At 45.2% G+C, this 13,626-nt stretch overlaps 2 pseudogenes; one reads left to right on the top strand and one right to left on the bottom strand.

The window, feature by feature from the left end:
* The first annotated feature begins 1,496 nt into the window (after nucleotides 1-1,496).
* LOC117196343 (cell division control protein 42 homolog) lies at nucleotides 1,497-11,273 on the top strand (annotated as a pseudogene).
* Nucleotides 11,274-11,499: 226 nt separating this feature from the next.
* On the bottom strand, nucleotides 11,500-13,090 carry LOC101288084 (ubiquitin-conjugating enzyme E2 D2-like; annotated as a pseudogene).
* Between the last annotated feature and the right edge of the window lie 536 nt (nucleotides 13,091-13,626).

Here is a 13,626-nt window from a genome sequence, read left to right as displayed (position 1 = left end):
GTAGAACCTAAGTAATATTAAAGTATTAATTATAATAACATAATTAGTAATGCTAAATAAGGGCAAGAAAAATTAATATTACAGAATAAAAAAAGTTTATGAATTATGTGACTTAATTTTATGAACCTTCCAAACATCAGCAGTCCATCAACGGAACACCTGAACAGGTGCAATATTAAAGAGAATCAGCAAAAAACTGAGAAAGAGCAGGAAGTGAAGTAGGAGAAAACCAAGAGAATGGGTGTCCTGGAAGTCAAGAAAGCATGTCAGGGAGAAGAAAGTGATCTATGGATTGATGGAGGGAAAAATCTAGTGAAATGGCCTTGAGGGATCATGGGAGATGAGTCATCTAGACAGTAATTATAGACAGTTTATCCATGTCAGCATCATTATGTATATTACTGCTCCTCTAATCAGTCATGTCGCTTTGCCTCCTAAGTAGAGTTAAAGCCTGATATTGTATACTGTGTTAGGAATATTCCCAACTGTGTGCTAGTGTAGGGCAAATTCAGAAGTTTTGTGTATAAACAATATTTTTGTCTTATAACCATCAATATCACGTTCCTTTTATCCTCACTGCCCCTCAAAACAAAGAAAACACCTGGGACTAGAACCACTAGGTTTTCAAATAAGCTGAAATCAGAGTTTTGTAGCATTGAAATTGAGTCTTTTCACCAAAGTATAATATAGCTTGAAATAGGAAACAGCAATTAAGAGTCTGCCCAAATCCACTGACCAGCATTAGGACTGGGCTAATCTTTCTTAGTTGAGAACACTATAGAAGAAAGTCCCATTGGGCCTGGCAGTGAGATGCTTTCAGGCAGTTGAGAAAATCCAATTTACCTTTGCTGAACGTTTGCACGTTGTGCCACCTGCCTCTGGCAGCAGAGAAGACCTAAATTGCACACCCTGAAGGGTGTTTAAGTACAAAAACAAGGCTGCCTTTGACACAGTGAATGGAACCAGGGTGCACCTGCACTTCCAAATTTCTCAATTTCAGCCCAAGATGGGCTCGGTCCAAGCATTCCTGTGAAAGTTCCTGTTCAGGTTTCCCATCTGAACGCTCACACCAGCAGGGACAGAAGATGCTCCACACTGGTGCCTCCAACACATGGCACTTGTGCTCCCTGAAGCTTACAACTCAGTCGTTGCTTAAGGGGCCTAAGCAAGGGCTTTTAAGCGCGCCCAGGACCTTCCCACTTGACAGAGGCTGTAGGGCCGTGAGCCTTAAGGGAGTCCCTTCACACGACGCGAGCTCTCGGATCCAGCGCAGCACCAAGGCCACGCCTCTTATGTCCCCGCTCCATATGGCCCGCGCGCGGGCACGGAAACCTATTTCCAAGGGAGGGCGTTGACTCCAGAGGTCTCTCCCCAAAGGCATCCCGCGGGTAATTGGGCATCAGTTCCTCTTTCCTGCCTGAGTGTCTCCCCGTTCTGTGACGACCAAGTCCCGCTCCAAAGGTGCAAGAAGCTTCCGGGCTGTGCATTTAGCTTGTGTGCTGCGCGGAGCAGACCTGGAAGTACCGGAGTGGCTTAGGCAGTCAGTTGACCCACGTGACTCGCTTGGGCCCGGCTTAATGGTGCTCGCATTCCTTGGGTCACGTGAGGCCATGGGCAGTCTGGAGGATCGGCATCCAGCTCTTTATGCGCGTGCGCTGTCAATCTACTCCCCCACCCCCCACCCTGGAAAAATCTTTCAAATGGCATGCTCAATACTGGTTCATTTTGTCCTGCTACCTTCCTCTCCGAGGTCGGGACACACGAGCCCAAGTTTTCTTCATTCCCGGCGCCTGGTGCAGGTGAAGGATCTGGAACCAGGCAGTCAAGAGGTGCGGAGACCACTGGGACGTGGCAGTTTTCCTTCGTGTTCGCGTATGCTGCAGTATGCCTGCTGTCACGTTCAGCGAGCTGCGAACGCTGCAAGTCTGCCGGGTTTTTGTTTTGTTTTGTTTTTTAACATCTTTATTGGAGTATAATTGCTTTACAATGTTGTGTTAGTTTCTGCTGTATAACAAGTGTATCAGCTATATGTATACATATAACCCCATATCCCCTCCCTCCGGCGTCTCCCTCCCTCCCACCCTCCCTATCCCACCCCTCTAGGTGGTCACAAAGCACAGAGCTGATCTCCCTGTGCTATGCAGCTGCTTCCCACTAGCTGTTTTACATTTGGTAGTGTATATATGTCCATGCTACTCTCTCACTTCCTCCAGCTTACCCTTCTCCCTCCCCGTGTCCTTAAACAGAACTTTAAGAAGTTAGCCAAGATAAAATGAGAAACTGATTTAGACTTAGGTCCCAGATTTACAGTTTCAATGATTTAGGAGAATTCCTTGGTAGCCATACTGAGCCTCAGTTTTCACATTTGTAAAAGGGTGAGGATTAAAAAAACTGATACTTCTGGAAACGCCTGTCATTCTGATTGGATATTTTTAAAATGTTGACTGAAATTTAAATGGATAAATTATAAAAAGAAGATGACAAAAAGGCCTATTATCATTTCATTACCCAGATAAATCCTGGTGGTCCACTGATAGGAGAAGGGGCTTCTCTAAGTAGTTTTCTTCATCCTGATTTCTGGACACTCCCTTCTTTAAACTGCTTTTGGAGGCAGGGGGTGACATTTTGGCAAGTTTTTTTTTTTTTTTAACATCTTTATTGGAGTATAATTGCTTTACAATGGTGTGTTAGTTTCTGCTATATAACAAAGTGAATCAGTTATACATATATCCCCATATCTCTTCCCTCTTGTGTCTCCCTCCTGCCTGGGTTTTTGATCCCCAAGCTCGCAGTTCTCTGGAGGTCAGATGCCGGGGCCCAGAGGAGTGTTGGTGCATGCGGAGGTCACTTGGTGCCAGACTCAGTCCTGTCCCTCGCCTCTTGGGCCCTTCTTTTTCTGAAACCACGATCCCTAGAGTTAGTTCCTCCAGGATATTCTGTAGACCCTGTGACCAGCTTTTTCATTTCTCCCTCCTGGGGCCAATACTTTCTACAGTGTCTACAGCCAGAATATCTCACCACCAGGAGGACCTTCACCACCAACTGGTCATTTAGGACTCTTCCTCATTCGTGGAAATCCACGGGCCTTTTGCCACTTCTCTTTTCTGGTAGGCTATCTCTCAGGCTTAAGGTAGTGCAGGCCTCCCACCTGTAAAAAATGGGTCATCCCTATAGCCCTTAAGACAAATTACATTAAACTGACCCCCATCATTTTTTAGACTTTTAACCCTCCAGTTTAGTTTGTTCTTTCCTCATGGTCTTGATTACCAACCCATCTTGGGACCAGAAGAATTCATTCACCTTCACCTTTAAAAGGTGGAGGTTGGTTGGCACCTTTCCTCAGGCTGCGTTGTTAAAACACATGTTTCAAAATCAGGTATAACTTTTCCTTTGGTATTTAGGTTTAACAATTTTATGAAACAATATTTTTCTCTTTGAGCTGTCCTGGCATCATGCACTTCTGAACCAAATAATTCATATCTGATCCTTATATCAAAGGAATGTTTGGCATTAGCTTCAATGGAAGACTACCTCAAAGCCTGTCCTCTTTGAATGCACTTCCTTGGACTTAAGCTGCTGCTGTGTGGAATCCCAAATAAACCCATATGGAGGAGAACTGAGGCTTCTGGCCAGCAGCCCCAGCTGAGTTTCCAGCTGGCATCTACCAACAACTGTCTGCCTTGAGAGGGCGGTCCGTTGGGCCTTCTTTCTTCCACGCCTCGGAGAATGGAGTCATTTTCAAGATGTAGTCTATGAGTGAGGTTTGGGAAAACAGATATTAGTTGGTATGTTGCAGTGAGATGGGAATGAATGACAAGCAGAAGTTGGCAGAAAGGGGGGGCTTCCCTTGTGGCGCAGTGGTTGAGAGTCCGCCTGCTGTTGCAGGGGACATGGGTTCGTGCCCCGGTCCGGGAGGATCCCACATGCCGCAGAGCGGCTGGGCCCGTGAGCCATGGCCGCTGAGCCTGCGCATCCGGAACCTGTGCTCCGCAATGGGAGAGGCCACAACAGTGAGAGGCCCGTGTACCGAATTATATTTGGAATATTTCCAGTGGAGTAAAAAATATTTCAGCAATGCAGACAATTTGTGTTGTGTGTGATGGTGTTGTTGGTAAGATGTGTCTTGATATGCTATACAACAGTAAGTTAATGTCTGAATACGTTCCATGGTTTCTGACAACTATGCAGTCAGTAACTGGTGACAGCCATACACTTACGGACTTTTTGATCCTGCAGGACAAGAAAGATTTGACAGAACAACCCCTCAGCTATCCACAAACATATATTTCTAGTCTTTTTCAGTGGTCTTCAGCCCTTATTTGGAAATGTGAAAGAAAAGTGAGTACCTGAGATAATTCACCATTGTTTGAAGACTCCTTATTTGTTGGAGCCAAAACTGATCTCAGAAATGTGATACCCTCTCTTATCGAGAAGCTTGCCAAGAACACAGAAACCTCTCCCTCCGCAGACTGCTGAAATGCTGTTCTGTGACCTGAAGGCTGTCGAATACATGCAGTGTTCTGCATTCTCACAGAAAAACCTAAAGTTTGCATTTGACAAAACACTACTGACTGCCTTGGAGACTCTGGAACCGAAGAAAAGCTGCAGGTGAGTGCTGCTTTGAACGTATCTCCAGAACTCTGCACCATTGGTGTTGTCATCAGACTAAAAGCAATGTTTAAATCAAATTAAAAATTAAGGCTCTGAGCCAATTTAATGGCTCTGAGCCATTTTTACAATTTAATTGTAAAAATGTATAATTTAGATGATACGTTACTTTTTTGTGCTATGAATGCTTATAAAGTGTTAGAGAAAAGCTTTTTGATGTCCAAAGTGTTTCCTGTGTAAATAGTGTCTGTTGGTTGACAAATCTAAAGTTTCTGTCTTGATGGCATTATTGCAATGTTAGCAGATGCTTGCCAGCAGGTGTGACTAGTAAACACTGACAATATAGAGGCTTCTTGCCAAAAAAACAAGTTTGGGGACAATGAAGGTGAATTTACCACGCTGAAGTCCTCTAGCAGTCATAGAAAAAACCATGTCCTGTCCGACGTGTAACTCCTGCCAAAAGTTGACCTTATCTATGGCAAAAGAGGCCATACCATTGTGGCCCTTGAAACTTGTCTGTATTATCTTTTATTCAGTGAGAAGTTCACACACCCAAGTGGTTGTAACTGATACCTCTGAATGTATTGTGGGAACAGATGTGTTGCGTATGTATAATACTTCTCTTGATTATTAGGAATGTTCCCAGTGGGGAAATGACACAAATTAAACAGTGCTAGTGGGATGAGTATACAACTAGGAGCCCACCTGGATCTTTCAGCCCAGTTATGTGATACCAGTAGAGCAGGACAGGATGCCAGGCGAAGGGAGGAGAGGGGACGAGCAGATAACTATACTGACTAAGGAAGTGGTAGTAAGAAGATACATAAGGAAACCATCTAGAAGGCTATACAGACTGCCCTCCTATTTCGACAGGCTAGTTCTAATGAGCCTTTTGAGCTTCAAATATCAGTGCTTGACAGTGCTTGCAGTAGACTGCATCTGTGGCACTAGGCAGTGGTGCCCACTAGGGTTTTGGACACAGCATTTTTCTAACAGCACTGCCTGGTATACTCCATTTGAGGGGTAATTATTGGCCTGTTGTTGAGTGCTGGTGGACCCTGAGAAGCTAACTAAGCAATAGCACATGATGTTATTCTCTGACCTGCCCATTCTGGAATGGGTCAAAAATAAAAATGTCAACAAAGTGGGTATTGCCTAGCAAGCATGCATTATGAAATGGAAATGGTATATCCAGGAAAGAAGTAAGACTTGGTATATTACTTTTCTATTGCTGCTGTAACAAAGTACCACAAACTTAGTAGCTTAAAACAACACAAACTTATCTTACAGTTCTGAAAGCTAGAAGTCCAAAATGCGTTTCAGTAGACTGAAATAAAGGTGTTGGCACAGCTGCCCTCCTTCTAGAGGTTCTAAGGAAGAATCAGTTTCCTTGCGTTTTCCAGTTTCTGGAGGGTCTTGGCTCATGACCCCTTCCTTACATCATTTCATCCTCTTGCTTCCATCATTACATCTCCTACTTCCTCTTCTATAGTCAAATCTCCCTCTGGCCTCTTTCTGTTAAGGACACTTGTGATTACATTTAGGGCCCAAATGGCTAATCCCCATCTCAGGATCCCTAACTTGATCGCATGTGCAAAATCCCTTTTACCACATAAATTAACACTCATAGGTTACAGGGATTAGAACCTGGAAATCTCTGGGGGCTGTTATTCAACCTACCACACTGGGCATTAGTGGAATCTCACAGCTACATAATTACTAGGAAGATGTGGCTATCTCAGATGCAGGATCTATGCTATCACCTTAGGCTTCTTGGGGGCCTGGGTACACTACAGCTCCTAAGGATGCCTAAGCCTCATGGATATGCCAGCTAAGTTAAAGGTCAATGGGGTTGTGTAGGAAAGAGTTAACATAGCAGATCTGAGCCTGCTTATCCTTAGGAAGTTCTGCTTACAAGGTTGGCCTTTTGCCGGTGTCTGAGATGTGATTTGGAGAGGGTTCCCCCCATCCACAGAACTGATAAGAGTGGCTCATTGTACCTAAAATGTTTGTACAACCAGTGTGGATTGTGCTGGATACCTGCTTTCCTCCTGGGAGTCTGGAATTTTGGTATGTGTTAGGCAGAAGGTGCCTACATGACCAGTCCCCCAATAAAGCCTTGGGCTCTAATGTGCTTGCTCCATGTGCCTTTTCTATCTGCTGTCTTGTTTTGTATCATTTCACAGTAATAAATCTTAGCTGTGAGTACAACTATATGCTGAACATTGTCCGTCCTCCTAGTAAATCATCAGACCTTGGGGGAGGGTGGTCTTGAGGACCCCTAACTCAGTTGGTGTCAGAAATGGGATTTGCTAGCCCAACTCTGACTCACTGAAATATGGCAAAAGCAGCTTGAGGAAAGTAAAGGTGAAGGAGTGAGGGATAACACATCTTTAGTACTAACTATGCTGGCTATTGAGTCATTCATGGGATGAAACAGCAGTATTTTCTGAGAGGTAGAAGTTACCTGTGGAATTTGAAAATGATAGATCCAACTCCGGGAGAGTTGGCTTGCTGGATCTCCTGGCTGTTTCTGGCTGTGCTGGCTGAAGCGAGGGGCAAAAGTGCAGCCTGTGCTAAAATGTGCTGAAGTGAGGGGGAAAAGGTGATGCCTTTTTGTATTTTGTTCTCTCCTTCATGTGGGAGGAGAAGGGCCCCAAAATTCCCAAAGGTGAGTTTGGATGACCCAGAAATATTAAAAGTTTGTATTGCTCTTTTTTCCAAGTGGAAGGAAAAAAATGTTAGGTCAGTTCCCACGGCTGCAGCAGAGCAAACCAGAGGGGGAAAAGGAAAAAAAACACTAGGCCATTTCTTTAGCCTAGTTACCATCACTGGTACAGTAGCCCTATCCTCCCTCTCCTGCCCCCAATTCCAGCTGCAAGGCTTCCTTGGTAGCTCTAATGTTAATCCTGTAAATGTTAAATTTACTGGTAGAGGGTTGAGTAAATTTCCATTTAAAGGTTGAGGGGGGTGCGCTGTGTTGAAATAGCTTTGTGCTTTGCGGCTTTTGCATCTGGAGGTAGGATAAAAATTGATGGAAAATATTATATGCTTATAATTTCATAAATGCTACAGGGATCATCCCAGTCAGGGAAAGCTGCAAAGAAAAAGTGTTAGTGGGACACAGAAATAAATACTTGCTTTTTGCCATTGGTGGGTGGATTGAAATTTTTTTTTCTTTTTTGAGTGTTGAAAACAAAGCCAGTCTCTGTAACTGATGATATTTGTTATACTTTTTGCCTATTGTAACTTCTGGAAAAAAATGAAACAACATGGAAAGAGAGGCACTCTCCAGATAGAAATACACTTTTGGAGTTTTACAAAGCAGATTTGAGTTGCTAATGAGCTTTTCTAAAATCAGATGTCTGATCCATAAAGCCTGATGATTTTCCAGCCTGATGTGCATATTTTTGGGTGGGTCTGTTTGGACTCTAAGGCTAACAAGATAAAAAGGGTGTCATAAAGCCTCACTTGTCAGTTGGACTTGGAACATGGCTCTCTGGCCTTGTAGTATCTGGGCTTTGAATATGCTGCTAAAGAAAAGCTGCTGGCTTTTTTGGAATCCTGACGCTTAATTGCCTAGACCTGACTCTAAGCTGAAACCTGGTCTGGGCTATTTCAGCCTCAGCACTAGCTGTGCCAAACTAAAAGCTGACGAATTTCTGCTCAAAAAATAAAACTTAGGTTCTGGAATAGTTACACATTTAAGACACTTCTCTGTGGGCTAAATTGTGGAAACATCATGGATGCTGGCTGGACCATCTGGGTCACAAATGCCCACAGAAAAGAGCTTATTTCTGATGGGGCCGTGTGAGATTGAGCTGCTGATCAGCTCTATATTTCTGATACAGAGACTGAATGCATTCCTAATAGGATTCCTGCAAAAGCTAGGGAGTGTGACACCTCCACCCACTACTAACAAGTCAGACTCTGGACCCCATTTCAGGGTCGTCTCACTGCTGTTGACTTGTATTCAGCTTTCTAAATTAGTTGCAGTTTGCAATGGCGGTCTGATAGCCTGACTCCATGCCCCTCACCTTTTTCCTGGTATACACACCTTAGTAAGGCAGTTTGATTATTAAATGCAGCTGTCCCCGGAAAGGGACTGATCTTTTGTAGGCTGCTCCCTGGATAAATGATTAGGACAAAAGGCATGGCAGGTTATTAAGCCCAATATAATTATCTTTTAAAAATTTAAGATTTCATTCTGACCCATTTCGAATATGATGGGTCTTTCTGGTTAAATTATACAAAAATGTTTTTCTGTGAAAATGCTTTTATGCCTTTTGCATACAACTTTTCCAGGTGAATGGTCTAGATGAGAGTAGGGGATAATTGAAAAAATGTTGTTATCATTGCTGAACAGGACACAACTGATTTTGTAATGATGCAGGAAAAAGTAAAACCCCAGCACCTGGGGATGGGGAGGCAGGGGAGAAGGGCATTAATGATCTTTGTTTTTCAGAACTGTTCCTTTCAAGCTGCGAGTTCTCTGAATTAAACTGGTTGCTGAGCCTAGGCTCACACCTTACCAGCACTGAGATGGCAGGGGGTAACCCCAGCACTTGCTTGCAGAACACCTATAGATGTTGTCCACACTAGTGAAGCTGTTGAACTGATGTTATAGACAAGTAAAACTGTTTGGAACTGACTTGCCTCAGGCAGTCCCTCTGAAATCAAGGACTGAACTGCATAATTTGGACTGGACTGAGAACCCAGAGTGGGAGGTCTGACAGTACAAGGCCACATGGGGCCCTGATAGCCTGTGCTGCCTGACTAAAGTATGTCCTGCTTGGCATGCCCCAACATTTGTGAACTCTTTGTTTCTATGGTTACCACTTGCAATCTCTGGGACTGTACTTGTCTGTGTGCCCCAACTATCATACTGCCTCAGCCCTGGAAAGCTTTCAGGTCAGCTTCAACTTTGTGGCTGTGCCTGAATTGATGCCTTGGGCTAGGTTAAAAAAAAAAAAAAAGTTAATCAGAAGCTTAAGGATGATATCAACTGGCTTTTTCAGATAGATCTGTATAGTTAGTGGTACTTGTTTTAATTGGCTAAGTAAAGGACCCCGAAAGGGCATAACTGAGATCAGTACTGCAGGCTGCTCTCACCCTGCTGCAGGAGGTCCTACTGATAATACTTTTGCTGTAAAGATGCCTTGGCCAAGGGCCAAGAGCCTGCTTATCAGTGGAAAGTCCTGCTTACAGGTTGGCCTGGTGTCTAGGATGTGTTTTGGGGAGGGTTCCCACCATTCACAGAACTGATGAGAGTGGTTCATTGTACTTAAACTGTTTGTACAACCAGTGTGGTTTATGCTAGATACCTGCTTTCCTCCTGGGAGTCTGGAATTTTGGTATGTGTTAGGCAGAAGGTGCCTATATGACCAGCTCCCAATAAAAGCCTTGGGCACTGTCTCTAATGAGCTTCCCCAGGAGGTAATATTTCACATGTGTTGGCACAACTTGTTGATGGGGGAATTAAGCTGTCCTGTGTGACTCTACTGGGAGAGGACTCTTGGAAGCTTGTGCCTGGTTTTCTCTAGGCTTTGCACCATATGCCTTTTTTGTTTGCCGACTTTGTTTTGTATCCTTTCACTGTAATGAATCTTAGCTGTGCGTACAACTATGTGCTGAATTTTGTCAGTCCTCCTAGCGAATCACTGAACCTGGGGTGTGGTCTTGGGGCCCTCTATACAGGAATGTACTGGAATGGTACAGCTGTGCAGCTTTAAAGAAAACTGTAAAACTATGCATGGAAAAGGGAACTCTGCTCATTGAGCATAGTTTAAGTTGTGATGTTTGCTCTAAAAATGCCTCCCGAAATATGCCTTGTTGCATTTTCATTGACTCATGGCATTTTCATTGACTTATGGCTAGCAGTGTAGTCTGGTACTTGGCAGCAGGAAAGTTGGATGATCAAGTCTCAGCTCAGAGGGGCCAAACGGGGCATAAGATTGCACGAGACCCATGCACTCTGTGACCTGTGTGAATGCCTATGGAAAAGGACTCTTGGAGGAGGAACATCGATGGAAGCAAGCTGATTTGACCTGAGCTTCCCAGGTAAGGACCATAGCCACCTGAATATACTATTGCACAGGGCAGCAATCCATCTACAAGTCAGAACCGGGCCTAAAAATAAGCTCCAGTGATTCCAGCACCTGAGGCAAAGGAAGCCTGGCACACATACCCAAACTGCCAACTACGCAGTCAAGTAGCAAAGGGAATTTGGGTTCCCATAGTCTGGGGCACTGGACCTGGCTGGTCTTGGCACGAGGACTGTGTAATTAACTCATTCACTCTTTTCCTCCCAAGTCTACCTCCTGGGATACTGGGATACTGGAATTTGTGTGTATCAAAGAAGAGCCAGGAGGTGGGAGATTCTAACTCCATGTCCTTTTGCTGCCCAGCTAAGCTTGCTAGATTTGGGCGGTTATGGATAATGATGATAATGATCATGGATGTGAGATGACAACTCTAAAGTGCTTCTGGTGTTGCCCACATATCAGAGGACTGTAGATGTTCTAGGTGGTATAAGGAAGAAGCTACTAAGCCACCTAGGAACAAGTCTGGGCATATGGTGTGAATAAGACATGGGGACAACTGGCGAAAGGGTGACATGATTGCTGTGGGGACTGATGCCAAGCACTTGGGTGTGGTAGCTAGCACAGGACAACCTTAACTGCTGGGGAGGGATGGGACTGGGGCCATTCATCTCTTTCAGCTCTGATCTGCAGAGCATCTGGCTAGCTTGTCTGTTTGTTTGTTTGTTTATGTAATGACTGTAGTAATCAGCTTATTACACAGATTAATCATTCTTGAACGTACAAGCTCCAGAGGAGCAATTGGGTCTTTAAATATACACAAGTATTTCCATTGAATGAATTTTCACCCTTACATCCAGATAGACCTAAGCAGTTAAAAACATAAGAAAAATAAGAGCTATTAGCTATGTATTAACTGAGAAACCACATACAAACCAAAGAATATGGAAGAGAGAAAGAGGGGCTGAAGGACGAAGGTTGAAGGGTGGGGAGATGTAAAAGAGTTGGAAACAAAGCCCATCACACTTTACTTACTAATAGCTCCAATCCATTTAAATGTTGACCAGTTAAACTTAGACCTTAAAATACAGGATGTAGGTAGAGTTTAATCTGATTGGTCATAACTTTCACCTAAATCGTTAAGTCCTTCGGAATAAAATGAATACAGAAACAGCTTCATGTTCTTCACCTTGCTTTTCATAACTGTTTTGAGTTTAATGGGATTTCACTTAAAAAACAATCTCCTACAGGTCAGTGGAGCTTTCCTTCCCCATCCAAGCACACACCATACCCATCACCCCTCACTCTGCCGTTATCCAAATTTAAGTCAATAAGGAAAGCTTTTAGTCTCACACCTAGGTTATGCCTGGAGAACTGGCTTGTCACACACACACTTCTCTGCTAGGAGACAATGTTGGTACCGAAGTACAGTATTTCTAGTTTGTTGTTCCAAGTATGTACAACACGCAACACTGCTGTATCAGGTAAACGTGCACAGGGGAAGGTGAGGCCTGGGCTCATAGAAAGCAGTCAAGTGGAAATCAAAAGGACTTTCTTTCAGAGTTCCCCTATCTTTATTTGCAGAGGTTATCCAATAATTTCTTTAATTACATCGCATACTTCTGTGTCCCTTCCCGAGCTTTTTTTTTTTTTTGCGGTACGCGGGCCCCTCACTGCTGTGGCCTCTCCCGTTGTGGAGCACAGGCTCCGGACGCGCAGGCCCAGCGGCCATGGCTCACAGGACCAGCCGCTCCGCGGCATGTACGGGGCACGAACCCGTGTCCCCTGCATCGGCAGGCGGACTCTCAACCACTGCGCCACCAGGGAAGCCTCCGAGCTATTCTGTTGTACTTTTCTCTATCTGTTCTGTAGATCCGAGCAATCTCAGGCACTAAAGGATCATCCGAATTGGGATCACACAACAGAGAACAGATGGACAAAAGTACTCCTGAAACAGTGCTGGAGACCACTTTGACCGTAGAATATCATGACAAATGCTGCCATTACTGTTAATATTTGGATGATAAAGTCTTGTTGTAAATGCAACCTTAGGTGGTTTGAATAGGTAATCTGTTGGGAAATGAATTGTCAAGAAAAATACTCCACCCTGATAGGGACTGTCATTTGGCCTCATTATTGTAGGTTGCCAATGGAACATATCATCTCCAACGGGACCTGCTGAACACGGTGCTGGGGGGGCTCCCGCGCCAGGTCGTGCAATTCCTTGTGGATTCTCTTCAGAGCCATCGCGGGAGGCGGGTGGAGGCGGCCCCCCGGGGCGGGAACAGGGGCAGGGGAGGGACGGGGAAGGGGAGAGGGCGCGCGAGGCTGCCCGGTGATCGCGGGTCGGCAGGAGAAGATGGGGAGTTCCGGAGCACGGCTCCGGCGGGACGGACTTGGAGCCGTGGCCCACTCGGCTCCTGAGCCTGCCGCAGAGGTCGCCGCATCACCCGGCGGCGGCTCCTTTATGCGCTGCCGCCGCCGCCGCCACCGCGGTAGCTGCCTCTTCCGTCTAGGCTCAGCGCCGCCTCCTCAGCCGCCGCGGATCCCTCCGCCAGGGAGCAAGAGCCCAGACCTCGGGCTCGGCCAGCGCCTCTGTGTCGGACGGTCGAAGGGACTGCTTGCTGCAGGGGGACCGAGGGACGCGCGGGCGGGCGGCCTGGCTAGTTTTTAAGGCAGACTGTCACTTCCAACTTGACCATTGGCCGATAGGGAATCTTAATCTAAGACCTCTCAGAAACTTCCCAGCAGCTGCTGACTGCAGGAGTTAACAGCTGCCACGCCAGACAGTAGAACAAGATCAACTTTCTCGAACCCGATCCGATTTCTTTTTACCTATTCATAGCCCTATTCACAGACTATAGCAATTGCTCTAAGTTTAATCGATTGTTGTATCTCTGTTCCCTAGGACAAATTAAAAGGATTTGTATAACTAGGATATCTGATGGGGTGGCCTATGTTTCTAAAGAGAGTTCTT

This window comes from Orcinus orca, chromosome 6 (assembly GCF_937001465.1).
Source record: "Orcinus orca chromosome 6, mOrcOrc1.1, whole genome shotgun sequence".
NCBI lineage: Eukaryota > Metazoa > Chordata > Mammalia > Artiodactyla > Delphinidae > Orcinus > Orcinus orca.
This window is presented reverse-complemented; position numbering and strand designations above follow the sequence as displayed.